Here is a 15,182-nt window from a genome sequence, read left to right as displayed (position 1 = left end):
AAGAAATGGTGTAAGAAAAAAAAAAAGTAAATAACCGGTACCGCAAAAATTAGATCCCATCGCAGATGAACAACAAGCATTCAGTGTTGCCAACCTCACGACCTCCAGTCTTGAAAAATTGATCCCATCAAAGTCGATCAAACAAACTTACCAGGGTTGCCAGCCTTACGACCTTCCGTCACCCGAACAGATTCCATTAGCGATTGTCTATTTAACCTGAGGGCGGTTCTTGGCAATCCGCTGTTACAATATGACCGCAATTACATTTCCCAGGCCACCGAGAACCTGGTAATTTTTGTAATTTCCATGATTTACGTTCCATAAATTGTAATTTGGCTGTGCTCGACAATCACCTTTCATCAGTTCTCTTATTGTTCAGTGGTGGCATTAAAGGATTACGGTTTGGGTGAGTTACTGAAGTTTGTAATATTTATCTCATTTAGTTCCATGTGAGTAGTAGGACGAATCGATGGAAAAACGGAAATATCCAAGACTAGAATTAATTGCCAGATTGGAGAACGCTTATACTGATATTAGGAAGACAATCGCTTTCTTTTCCCAGTATCCACCATGTTGCCCGGAATTGAAGTCGCTTTGATGACCCTTAATTGTTGATAAACTCTTAATCATTTCGCACACGTTAAAATTGCCGCTGCTTTCTAGGCAGATGTCCACGAAATATAGCATGCGAAAAAAAGAGGGAAGGCAAAGCAATAAAAAATGCAATATGTAGATAAGAAAGTAAAGACACAAATCAACAAATAATGAAACGGAGCGGAAAAAAATGGTCTATCATCTTTCCTGGGTAATGAAAAAAAATCCTGCAGTTTATCGATGGGAAACTTGAGGTCAGTCTTCCTTACAAGGAAGTCAACAAAGAAACAGTGGTGGTTTACAGTTAGAAAAAACCTTGCTTGCTGTGGTGAGAGAGAGAGAGAGAGAAGGAGAGAGAAAGAGAGAGAGAGAGAGCGGAACTGATGATTAATGTATCCTTAAAGTTGACTTCACATATAGTGTCAGAGAGAGAGAGAGAGAGAGAGAGAGAGAGAGAGAGAGAGAGAGATGATGATGATGATGATAATTGTATCTAGCAAGACGTATCTCACACAAGTACAAACTCACGCCGACAGACAAACGGTCAGCCAGACACATGATCGATGAAATCTTTCGTGTTTTTAACCATAACATTAGCTTTAGCTACTACATAAATATTATTGAGCACTTTAGTAAGATTGCAGAGCTACTGCAGAGCAACACTTCAAGAGGCAGAAAAAAAAAAACTATTTAACGGTTGTTTGAACACGCCGGGATTAGAGAAGAATAAGAACAAGAGGTTTTGGACGGTTTCTTCTCGATAATGGCACGGTCAGACAGGCCGCAAATCACCCAGTTCAAAATACTATGACGCTCTCCCCCTCCCAAAAAGGTTGATGGACCGTCGCTTGTCCGTAGTAAACCGTTAGATGGCTATTTTTCGCTATTACCTGATTTCTCTCATAGTTTACAGCTCGTATGTATGTATGTGTGTGTATATATATATACATATATATATAATTTTTATATATATTTATACATATATATATTGTATGTACTGTATATATGTATATGTGTATGTATAATTCTGTGTCACCTCTTCTGCTTCTTTTAATTTCAGGGTAACCGAATTTGGTGCTGTTGTAGATTTAAATAAACACCGATATCTTATAAATTTGTGGGCATTTGTGCCTCTTCGGTTTTTGTTTGATGATTTGAAGTCAAAATAATCACTAATTTCCCTAAAACTTTTTCCAGAGCAGACTATTCATTGTAGTGGATTAAATAATCAGTAGAAAGGAAATAATCTGTGAATTTTTTTGTTGATCTTCTTCTTCTTCTTCTTCTTCTTCTTCTTCTTCTTCTTCTTCTTCTTCTTCTTCCTTAAGAACACAATTAATTAGTGGTTTGCGATTTTCCACCCGGCAGGATTAGCGAAAGCGGTTACGCGCTCCGCTGACTAACTCGCCGTATGATTTAATTTAAGCAAAAGATTACTTCCGCAAAGCGACAAAACAGCAACTTGCTTCGCCGCTGTTGTCGCTGTCGTCGTCGTTGTGGTTGGTGGGAGATACAGCAAGTGATGGTGGTGAGGGGAGAGATGGTGATTTATTCCCCGAACATATTTAGGTGGAGATGGTGTTGGTGATCAAGTTCATTAAATGAACATCCTCAGGTGATGCGTTATTTTCCGTCTGTGGCAAAGCCTAATTCCTTTCATGATCTTTTGGTGGGGGGTTGGTGATGTTGGCGACGAGGCTTTATTCCGCGTTATTCAGCGTTACTGTTAAGCCTTAATGACCCGCTTGGGACCGAGACCCATGATTGTGGTTGCCCCAACTCCAAGGAATGTTAGTATTGCCTCTCGGTTCGAGCCGTATTGTTGCTCCGGTGTAATTACGCGTAATGCTCGAAAATCAGGCACACCTTCGAAACCGTAATCCTTACGTGTATAATTTGCTCAAATAATGTAGCGTGGGATGCAGCTGGGACAGTTAGCTATGTTAAATTACGAAAGAAAGTGATGTAAACGAACGACGAGAATCTACACCGCTCTGAGTCGGCACCAAAGAGAAGGGTTGGGTGTAAGGTAAATGTTCCTGCCCTTAAGATATATAAAAAAATATCTCTGAAACTTGCAACAAACAAAGCCTGGTACAAGCGGCAATGCGTCGTATGAGCACGATGAACAGAATTGCTGGTTTCAGTCCGTTGGCGGCGGGACAGTTACAAATGACTTTCCTTTTCTTCTTCTTCTTCTTCTTCTTCTCCAAGTTTCGCAGGCACATGGCTCTGTCAAGCGGATGAACAGAATAGATGGTTTTCAAAGTCCGTTGACGATAGGACAGTTATAACAAATTACCATCTACTTCCTCCTCTTATTCTTCTCTTAAAGATTTGCTCCCAGTCACTCGGTGGTGTTTATTAGTTCTCGCATGCCTTACAACCGCCGAGTGTAAAAATCATATTCACGAGGCATTTATACAACCTGGCGTCTGAATTTATCGCCCGGCCGCCTAGGTAAACAAATTCTCCTGTTAATGAACACGAGTGCATAGAGGTATGCGGAGTATAAGATGAAGGGTGTGTGTGTGTGTGTGTGTGTGTGTGTGTATGTATGTGTGTGCGTGTGTGTGGTTTGTTTTATTGTTTGGCGTTGGTTGGCTCTGCACGCAAAATCAGCCAGAATATATCTTGAGTGTTTTTTCGTTTTCTAATGTGTATAAAAAAAATTGCACGACCACAACATTAACAAATGAATATTATCGTCTGTATGTGTGTACCAAAGTCATCATGAGTTGGGTGGTGCAAAAGTTCGCAGAGAGTAAACCTTTTTTTTTGTATTCAATAGTACAGTATATGAATAAAAATGATCCACGAGCTTTCGTGTCTTATCTTTTGTGTTCATGTGCTAAATAACTAGGAGATGGTTAATATAACATGCAAGATCAGGAGAGTAAATCAGTTGTGCGTGTTTATTCAAAAAGTACATTCCATTATGAATAAAAGACCTGTGAACACTCACCTCAATTGGCACTGTCAATTTCGTCGTAATGCCTCCTGAAAAGAAAAGAAAAAAATACATCAGTATAAGAATTTTGTTATTCGTTTAACTCGTTATAGTGAAAGAAGCTGAGAATTATATATTCCACAATGCTGAAAGAAGCTGAGAATTATATATTCCACAATGTAGCAGCAAAGTTAATGTATGTGTTTAACAACGTAGCGTTTTATATAATGCATGTGATGCCTGATATTTATGCTAACAATGAGATTTACTTCGGCGTTCCAAATGTGTGGCATTTGCCTTAATTACTGTCTTATGTAACCATCACACACACACACGCACACGCGCACAAACACACACACACAGTGATATATATATATATATATATATATATATATATATATATATGTATTTATATATATTTATATATATATTGTATATGTATATATATATGTATTATATATATATGTATATATATATATATATATATATTGTATATATATATATATATATATATATATATATATATATATATATATATATATATATATATATATATATATGTATTATATATATTGTATATATATATATATATATATATATTATATATATATATTGTATATGCATATATATATGTATTATATATACTGTATATATATATATATGTATTATATATATATATATATATATATATATATATATATATATATATATATATATATATATATATATATATATATATATATATTAATGTATATATATATATATACACACATGCTAATATACCATAAAATTAAGACTTCATGTATATGATGTATAGCTGAAGGATCGAAAAAAAATTTATAGCTTACATTCCTATACTTAGATATGGCCCGCTCTCTTTTTTTTTTTTTTTTTTAAGTTTTAGAGTCCCTTTACCTTGAGAGAAAACATAAAAAACGTACGAACATCTTGAAATATCTCTGTAATGCCTGTCATTGTGGGACTAATATTTTTATTTTATGGCTTTGAGAGACACGATAGAGGGGGGGAAATTATCTTTATCTTGAACTTAAAAAAATATATAATCATCGGTGGTCATTCAACGATTTTTAGTTTCTTCAGGAGTCCGTGTAGGGAGATAATTGAGGATAAGTTTGTATTTTTTTTTTCAGAAAAAATAATTGTTGGTCAGTGTTATTGTTTTCTTATATTTTTATTCTGGATTTTATATAATTTTTTTTTCTCTGAGCTTTCCGATGCTCTTGGTGGGGTCAGAAATTACGTCACTACTAAGAATCTTGCAAAGGGCTTCTTAACACATAAGAAAAAGGTATTGTATTGTATTAGTGTTGTAAGATATCGGCATTCATGTCTGGTAAAGTTAGAATGACGGATAAGCCCAAATAAATCCAGCTGATAACGTTTATAGGCATTACACATTGGCTCTGAAAACGTAAGCAGTGGGAGAATAAATACGACCATCTATTAAGTTATCTCTTTGAAGTAACAATTTCCTTACAGCCTAAAAAAAGTCACATTGTAAAAGAGAGAGAGAGAGAGAGAGAGAGAGAGAGAGAGAGAGAGAGAGAGAGAGAGAGAGAGAGAGAGAGAGATTTTCTTTTTTGAGACTGAAATACAGTTAGAAAAGTAGTTACTCTAAAGAAAAGAGGCTTGGAGATGGGTTAAAAGAAACTCGAATGTATTTATCTCCATAGATAAATAATGTCAAAGATGACGAGAGAGAGAGAGAGAGAGAGAGAGAGAGAGGGGGGGCCGTGTTAACTCGAAGTCATGAGGATGTGGTTAAAGAAAGGGACCAGTAGACACCGAATTTCTGGAAATCTGTGAACCTGAAACTAATTTCACGCCAGTGGCAAGGCGAATGAATCCTCCAGTCTCTCTTTTTAAAGAGGAATGAAAAGCAAAAGAAGAAAAAGACGGAGGGGGAGGAGGAGGAGGAGGAGGAGGAGGAGGAGGAGAGGAGGGGAGGAGGAGAAGGAGGAGGAGGAGAGGAGGAGGAGGAGGAAATGGGAAGGGGGAGGGTGAGAAAGTGGAGGCTGTAAACATAAATGGTAGATTTTCAAGACATTCTTAATTTAGATTCGCATTTGTACTTCTCTTAGTATATTAGTTATTAGTGATGAACTAAAAAGAAAGACGAGTACATGATGATGAAGATGAGGATGATGATGATGCTAAGTGAGGAAGAAAGGCAGGGGAAAGGGGAGGGAAAGGGTAGGAGAAAGGGGAGGGAAAGGGTGACGAGGAGGATATACTTAGTTTTAAGAAGTATTTTTCCCAATTTTACTCACTTTTTAAATAATAACCAGAAAAATATAGTAACCAGAAAAAAATCGTGTAAAACTTAGCATTCTTTCGGTAACCATTTTCAATAAAATGGCAAGAAAGAATACGCGGAATTTTGCCAAAATTTAATCCTTTTACCGTTGAAGACCCAATAAGATTAATGAAGAACAGAAGTAAATTTGAAGTGATAATTTCCTATTATTGTTGCTCGAGACTTCATGAAAGTTGAATTATTCTTTTAATCTGGTGATTAAAGCGGTTTTTGAACTCGAGAGGTTCAATGGAAAACGAATCGTATAACTTGCTTATTAGATATTCGGTGATGTAAAAAAATGGAAAGCATGGATGTAACAGAAGAGGGAAATGTATAATAATGCAGTAATGGTATAAAGAAATTTTTTTTTAAAATGAACATTATGCGAGATATGGAAACAAGAATATTCGAAAGTATTCCAGATGAATATGATTACACTAGTAATATCTACAGGTAAACGTTCTCGTTTTCATAAAAGTGAGAAAAAGAAGAAATACTCAAATGACGTAGCGACAGGTAGTAAGAAACAAATATCTTTATATAACAAAATAAAAGATGAACCAAATATACAAAAGGAAGCTAAAAAGACCGATGAAAAGGAAGTGAGAAATAAAAGGCAGTTTAGTTCCGCTTGATGTGGCCGGCAGGTGGATGACAGCTATAATTATCGGATCGCTGAGTCTTTCTCGGAGGTATTGAACGTCCGGAATGTGATGCCAGACACAGACCTTTTGGGACGACTAGCCAGATTTATTAGGCATATCCCAGTTCCTATTTTGACGGGCCTGTCCGTGTTCATCTGATGGGCCTCTGCCGCTTCTTTGGATGGGTGTGTTCTTGTTCTCATCACGAAGGTTCTCCCGTGGATCTTAATTTGATGGGACTTTATTCATTCATATTTTGATGGGCCCGACGGGACTCTTCAGGGAGCTACCTGGACTAGTTTTTCGAAGGTTTGTATTTTGATGGTTTCTTACTTTGAAAGAGTTGATCACCCTAGGAGAGAGAGAGAGAGAGAGAGAGAGAGAGAGAGAGAGAGAGATCACATAAGCACATCTCAAAGCTCCGTATTTGTTCTAAAATCAGAATGCGCGTTTAGTGACTTCACAGAAGGCCACGTTCCACAGCATTCTTGTTTATCATCGTCATCATGAACGTGTCCTGCCGTAATCTCGAACGAGATTTGGTCGGTCATCTGGAAAATAACAACGCATTCTCCGATTTGAAGATATGCCACGGAAAGGCGTTCTATTGGAAGGAATGGAGAAATGTTCTTTTGCTTTTAATCTTTTAAATCGGGTTTTTTTCTATTTTTGTGTATAAACACTTTGCTATAAAATCTATAAAGTGCTTTGCGTTCGCATGCTAAAACAGTCCAAATATATGAAGTAAAATTCCAAATGTACATCGTGCGCATGCGTGTAAGGGACTTTTCCCCAACTTTGCGTCCGCAAAAAGATGAAAAATAAAAAGTAAGTCATTTCGCTCTGAATAAGTTATCGACAGATTTTTCGAAAAATGTTGCAATCTATTTTGAACCGAAGTTACGCTTTTAAATCTGTTTATAAAATTTGTGCTCAAGAGAGATAAAAGTTCTCTTTGAATTTGAGTCCGCTCAGCTTTCAACATTTTGCTGAAAAGTTCTGTTCTGTAAAAAAAAAAAAAAACTATCGATTTGTTGTCTGGTAAAAAAAAGACAAGAGGAAAAGATATCGTTGAACCGTGACCGTTGCTCAGGATTTAAAAAAAAGTGATGATTGCGATTAGATGTCGAGAAAACAATGGCCTTTAGCTTTTAGAGCGGAATCGCTTAAAAGAAATTTACTCTCTCTCTCTCTCTCTCTCTCTCTCTCTCTCTCTCTCTCTCTCTCTCTCTCTCTCTCTCTCTCTATCTTCATCCTTGCTCCTTTAAGACGACTTAGTTTCTGCATGAGTAATTACACACACACACACACACACACACACACACACATATATATATATATATATATATATATATATATGCTACACATACTGTATATATGTATATATATATATATCTTATATAGTTATATGCTTTATATATTATGTATATTATGTATATAATTCTTCTCCAAGACGAATGGTCCTTAGGAGATGCTACAGTAAATAAATGAAATGGATGAGAATAATGTTATGATAATCGATCAGAAAATCTTGAGCAAGTTCCTTTCTGTGAAGATTATTTTAGTCTGCGTATTTGTATGTGTGTGTGTGTGTGTGTGTTTGTGTGTATCAGTTATTGGAGGTGACCTGTGACTTTGAATATGTGTATTGGGCAGAGTTTTATTGGTTAGAGAGGAGGAGGAGGAGGAGGAGGAGGAGGAGGAGGAGGAGGAGGAGGAGGAGGAGGAGGGGAGGAGGAGGAGGAGGAGGAGGAAAGAAAATGTAAATATGAACGTCAAGAATAATTACCTCTAGGCTGGTTTTGTATGCAGAGATATTTTAACAGTTACAATTTTTCGATGTGAGCAAAATCAGTGTCAGTTTCCCAGAAATCAACCATTTTTTTCGTTTCTTTGGTTAATCTCTGCTCGTTTTTCCTCGAAACCACTGGCGATTCATCAGCTGTTGCGGGGAATCCGGAAGGGTTTTGGTTTTGATATAAAAACTACCTGGATTTTGGTTTAAAATTCACAGCGGTTTAGTTGCAGGTAAACACATCCTAGTCTTACCATGTATATATGGTTATAATATGTAATTACTGTTTTTGTCGCAACTTGTTCAGATGATTATAGGCCAGTCACTGAAGACAAATTGTTATATTCATGAGGAATAAAAAGAGCCTGATTATGTTGATTATAAGTCATTTATGACCATGCAAATAAACGTACTAAAATTATACCGCTAATGATTAATTTTGAAGATACGTTTTCATTCGTTTCCAGGGCACCTAGCAAGTACTACTAAGTAAAAAAAAGGACGAAGGTTGACTGGAAAATGAAAACTTAAACTGAGGATTTAGTGATCATAAAAAAATTCATTTTAGTAGCCCAGTGGAAAGGGATTAAGTAGCTGAGGTGAACATACCTTAGTGAAATGATGAATGTTTATATTTGATTATAATTATTGTCTCAGCGATGTTGTTTATACTGATTACATAAGCGTCAGAAGAAATTTACGTGCTTACCTGAATAGGTAACTTCATAAAAAAAAAACTGTCAGGTGTATTAAAAGTTGAATGCTCATATTACTTTCTTACACACTTTCCCGGGACAACAGCTCAGTGGAAGAGGTTAGAAGAAGCCTCAAAAGACGGCAAAGGTAGCCGCGTTACGACGGGTGTAAAAGGATAGTTAATGACTCCTGAGGTCTTAAGGACTGAGGAATTATGGCCCGTAACTTTTTCACACATGGCATTGTAAAAATGTCCCTCGAGTTTACCCCGGTTTTGCCTAGGGTCATAATAACGTCATTACCGCTGTTTCCGGCCGGGCAACTTGGCCGCCCAAAAAAGGGGGATATTAACTGGAGCCAAAGTTTCAAGACTTTCCAGGTACTTTGCTGGGAAGCTGGAGAGTGAAATGTTTTCTCTCTCTCTCTCTCTCTCTCTCTCTCTCTCCAGATTTCCAGATGCTTAAAACTCTCTCTCTCTCTCTCTCTCTCTCTCTCTCTCTTCTCTCTCTCTCTCTCTCTCTCTCAAGCCATCGCAGCCAGGAACGTGTTCTTTCTGCTGATTAACTAACTGCAATGTTTATACTGCCTCTGAGAGTCAGTTAGTTAGGATGTCCTTCACCCTTATACGTGTTCGGGAGTTTTAGCTAAGATCCATGATTGTTTGCAGTGCTTGTGGTGTTAGCATGCCCTCTTTCTCTTGTTTGTGGGCGTCTGTTAGCGTGCCCCCTTTAAGGAAGTACAGTTAGTCAAGTCACCCGAAAGTTCGACTTGTTGGCATTCGTTTTCTTATTTCCATTCGGCCATTAATTCGGGTCGTTGTCTTCAGAATTGTGAAGGGAACAGCGACAGCGACATACGAAGACAAAAGATTGTTCGATGACAAAAGAATACATTTGTACGTCACTCCGATATTTTCTATTATTGTTTGTCTTGCCTTGAAGCGATCCAGCTGCCGTTGAAGTTGTCATATGCGCGAGTGTTCCCTTGTCTTGCTATTTTTTTTTTAGCAATAATGTTCATTATGTGATTTGTTTTTCAATTTCACCCCAAAGACATATGATCAGACGAATGTCTGATAGAACAGCAGGAAACAAGCAATAATGAGGATTGAGTCGAGGATCAAAGCTTCTACTTCATAAATGCAAATAGAGCGTACGTATAACTTGCAACAAACCTCACCAATTCTGTGGGAACAGCAACGGCATATACGTTGTGCCATAATGCGACTCAAAAACAGAGTGGGAGTAACGAGCAGTAATTGTTTTTGGCGTATGCATCGAAACACAGCGTCGTAACGGTTGTTTTTATTTGAGTATTTATTCTTAGTTTCGTTTATTTATATTTATATTTATTTATTTTCATTCTTTTTTTATTTATTTTTTCATTTATTGGTCGGGTGCAAGCGGCATTGGGTCATAATGAGGCCCGAAAGCCAACCGGCTAACAAGAAGAGTCACAAACAACTTTGACGAATACTCGCAAGAGACAGACAGCCAGTGTCTCGAAATTCCCCCGCCGCAAGGAAACGCTGTGTGATCAAGACAAGGCCGTTAGTGGGACCTCAGGACACCTTGCTAATAACGGCTCCGGTACAGCTCTGTTTTGCACCGCTTCCGTTGGCCGGGCTCCCAGTTACCTTCATTAAATGGCAGACACGACCACCTTAGCTGCGCTGCTTCTTCCACCGTCGACCAATCCCACGACTGCCACTAGCGAATGTAGAGAGAGAGAGAGCCGCTACATTGATTTAAGGAATGTCTGGTGATCAGTCTCCCGAGGAGGGCTTGTGTCCTCCCTTTGTGGATGTGAAGTTGGCCCATTATGCCAAACTTCGGTGCTACTATTTAAACTTTTGAAAGTATTTTTCACATAAATTTTACACAAAGTACGTGAGGGAAAGTTGGTGAATGCTGATTTTAGTAAAATCGGTAAAATGCTGTGTTTCACGTCAGAAATTGTTTGATTTACAATGATAATGATTAAATATCAAGAATAATAATAATAATAATAATAATAATAATAATAATAATAATAATAATACTTTGGTACTGACTGTAAAAAAAAAACAGTATTTATTTAACAGCCAACCAAGCCTCTCTTCATGAAATGTGGGAAATATCGCGGTTTTAAAATATGATGCTGACATGCAGATTTTTATTCGAATGGAGTGTCTCTGTCAAGGGTTTTGAAGCCACTAATGAACACCTGGCATGCAACGTCACCTGAATTATGCAAACATCGCCCACACATGTTAAATTAACCCTTATCACTGAAGTAACCACAAGGAATATGAACACAATGGCTTTGTTTCCTTTTACACACTCAGAGAGACTCTCTCTCTCTCTCTCTCTCATAAGCGCACGCGAAAACAAACACACCTTGTGACAATACTATGCCACTTTATTTTTGCTCGTCGTCTAAAGGGTCATTTTATTACAACTTCCACTGACAAGAACGCGGAAGATAATAGCCCTAAGAAAGTTATGTCTTCAAGTAAAAGCTCTTGCTCTCTCATGTACATGAACTCACGTACAGACGAAATAAAAAAGTCCTGCTTATTTTTTTTTTTTTTAAGAACTATCATTTCCCCACAACACCCCCTGCTTCTCTTCACTCCCTCTTCATAGGATTCCTTCCCCGTTCCGATATCCTTCGGTCAACTACTTCTTCTTCTTCTTCTTCTTCTTCTTCTCCTCCTCTCTCTCTCTCTCTCCTCTCTCTCTCTCTCTCTCTCTCTCTCTCAAAACAATCCGGTCCCCCTCACCCCACGTCCCGCTTAAGCCTTTTTACTCTCCTCCAGTTTCCTTGGGTCGGCCTTGGAAGACGGTCAGGCAAACCATGGCACAGTTGACCGCATCCTCCGACAGGGATGGCAGTCTCCTGGCTGATTGCTTTACGGCCGCAATTATACCTTAATTATCTTTGCGGTTCTGAAATTACGAAGAAAATCACGCGGATGCCTCGCAAGGGAAGACCAAAAACTATTAACGTTTGTTTTTTAGGGTTTGTTTTGTGTCTCGCAAGAGGACATTTTTTTTATGCGAGTAATGTAAGTTTCATGAGCTCAGGTGACGTTTCCTTTCGTGTGTGTGTGTGTGTGTGCGCGCGTATGTGTGCGGGCGCATAGGCGCGCACTCACGCTAGATCAACCGTGCATCTTTTTTTTGTATTCATACCTGTTACCGTTCTTTTGTTAAGTCTTTTTCAGTAAATGTTTAATTTTAAAGCTTTTCCACTGAACTGGTACAGGTTGCAAAAACTCCTGGACGCATCAGTATTTATACATACATACATACATGTCTTAGCTTCTTAGTCTTTGTATTTCAACAAAGGGAACAATTCTTAATTAGAAATACCTCATTTCACTGTGGAGGTTGGAGGGGAAGAGATATTGTTTCGAGACGATCTAATTCTCCATGATCCTGTCGCCTGTACGATAATATATTTTTCATCCAAAGAAGGAATACGAGCAGAAACAAAATGGAAGAGAAAGGTCAAAGGGAATCAGACGGAAAGGTCAAAGAGGGTCAGGTCCATCTCCTTCCCAAACGAGGGCACGGGAAAGGTTGTACTCGAAGATGGACCAAGGAGATTAAGTTCATTGCAGACTCCTCTTCTATCTGCTTCTGACAGAAGCTTTCAGATGCCTAGTGGATAGTTTATCTCTCTCTCTCTCTCTCTCTCTCTCTCTCTCTCTCTCTCTCTCTCTCTCTCTCTCTCTCTCTCTCTCTCTCCGTCCGAAGCTTATGATTAAAAATGATCCACGGAAGAGATGCAATCATAAAACCAGAACATTGCAACCTTCCAGCCCATATATCATCAAAATGGAGATAGCAGAAGACCTACAGAGAAGAAAAGAAGTACTGGTCGCCCCTCAGGGGCTGTTATCTCCTGGGAACGGTGTCTGGTTCGCATGGGACCCCGTGGCGAATTGTACTTGAAACTGATCTACATTTTCAAAAGAATCAAAGAATCGATGGAATTTAAATAGAATCTCTCTCTCTCTCTCTCTCTCTCTCTCTCTCTCTCTCTCTCTCTCTCTCTCTCTCTCTCTCAGAGCTTTTTAGAAATCATTTTAGTTATTAGTATTCTCTCGGGAAGATGCGGCCATGTGTTTGTTATTTTATAAGGCAACGAGCGCTGTATATAGTTATGTAATAATTGCATGTAGAACAACCATTGTAAAATGGAAATGGAGGTTTTTATTTGATTTCTCTCTCTCTCTCTGCATTAATTTTCAAGCTTGAAGTTTAAAAGGTACAATAGAATTCAAATCACACTTAATGACCGCCTTTCTCGTGCTTTTTTCTTGTTCTTTTGCTCATTTCTGTTATAAATGTCAAGTACAGTTATTCCCTAAGGGCTTCGGAAAGCCGTGCTCATTTGCCCTTAGGAAAAAAGTCTAGAGGTTTTCGGGCTAATTATCGAAATAATCATCCGAGTGATATACTATTATTCCTCTCGGTTAATTAGATGAGTCTCGAGTCTTTCTTAAAATTGACAACTCCTCTTTTGGATTTTTGTTTTAAATATTACCCGAGCTCACGAATTTCGTAAAGGATTTATGATTTTTAATTGAGGCCGGTTTTATTTCTCACTGTAGAGAAAGGTTACTTTTTCCTGTCAAAACTGTGGGATTAAGTGGCAGTACATGGCATCCCATATGCTGTTAAAGCTCTTCTTAAACCACACTTTATGCAGATTTGTGCATTTGTGTATATGAATATAAAAGATGGTATTCATATGCCTATGCATAAATAATACATGTGCATATCCTCACGAAGACTCGGGCAACATACATACATACATGTCTAAGCATGTATGCATGTACATACACACGCAAGTACACACACACATATATGTGTGTGTGCGTGTGTACATTATACAACATTATTCCATCTGCTGGGAATATAATTACAATTTCACAATTACTCTCGAAGGATGAAAAAGATAACGACGCATCAAGATATATCGAAAGGAATAACAACGTGTAATCCCGGGTAATGATCGACGTAATCATTGGCCATCGGGATAAACGCTGAGTTTTTGTAATTAAAACTCATTAGACGAGCAGTAATTAGGAGCAATTATTACGCAAGACCATTTTGTCTGATCGTTTCCAATGCTCTGTTTTCGACTGCAGGTGAGCGCTGATTACCTGTGAAACTGGTGCAGTTGTTACCTTAGGGAGTCGTTGTTTGATGAGGTGTGAATTTCCTTGATCGTTACAATTCTTATGGTGTGAAGGTATTGTCGTTTTATCCATGACTGCAGGTGGGAAACGGGTGGAAGTTCGATCATATTAATCTAATGCGGACGAGGCAAATGTGCGTTTTGCACGTGGTACTTTATATGTATTTTACGAGAAAATTGATAATAGGAGTAGTTGCTGATAGTTGTTAGTTTCATCGACAATGACTCTGGAATATGAATAATTGCAATATTCAAATTCATAATTAATATATTAAAATCTATATATCTTCTATACTTTAATCTTTGACATTCTGGTATTTTCGTCAGTCAGTCTTTATCAGTATCGTTATGAATGTGTCTAAAATTGTCTAAAAAACTAAACACAATTCACAATTATTCTGTTAAGGATATTTTGCGAATAGCCCAATGTCGTCTGCCTTTCGCACGAGCTCAAACGACCCCGAAATGACCAGGTTCCTATAAGGAATTGTAGACTAATTAAGTAAAAAGAAAAAAAGAAAGAGAGGAAGAAAATAGTAGCCTCTGCTAGAGGCTGTAACCGAAGCCCAGAAAATGACCGAATCCCTTCCAGAGAAAAGGCCTCAGGTCAACGTCATGATTCTCATCATGTCCGCGAATAACTGTATTTCGGATTGGTTTTGCAGATTGGTACGATAGCTGCGAAGAGAAATGTTGGTTTCGTGCCATGATAATCAAGATGATGGTAATTTCATGATAATGACGTGCAGCGACGACGATGATGATGATAATGATAGTAAAGATTCGACATGAATTAATAAGATTACCCCTAATAAGTAGCTGCAGAATCAAAGTCCGAGTCACACGAAAAAACCAAGTGATCTCTTACTGAGAAATAATGCAAAAAAAAAAATTATATATATATATATATATTATATATATATATATATGTATATATATATATAATATATATATATATATGTATATATATATATATAATTTATATATATG

At 37.7% G+C, this 15,182-nt stretch overlaps 1 protein-coding gene across 1 annotated transcript in view; it reads right to left on the bottom strand.

Annotated features, from left to right (window-relative positions):
* The window catches only part of LOC136846036 (serine-rich adhesin for platelets-like), a 152,831-nt gene that overhangs the window by 74,666 nt on the left and 62,983 nt on the right, over positions 1 to 15,182 (bottom strand). Inside the window, 1 exon segment of the mRNA XM_067116691.1 lies at positions 3,560 to 3,594. The gene's annotated coding sequence lies outside the window, so the exon portion shown is untranslated.

Source organism: Macrobrachium rosenbergii, chromosome 2 (genome assembly GCF_040412425.1).
Source record: "Macrobrachium rosenbergii isolate ZJJX-2024 chromosome 2, ASM4041242v1, whole genome shotgun sequence".
Classification (NCBI taxonomy): domain Eukaryota; kingdom Metazoa; phylum Arthropoda; class Malacostraca; order Decapoda; family Palaemonidae; genus Macrobrachium; species Macrobrachium rosenbergii.
This window is presented reverse-complemented; position numbering and strand designations above follow the sequence as displayed.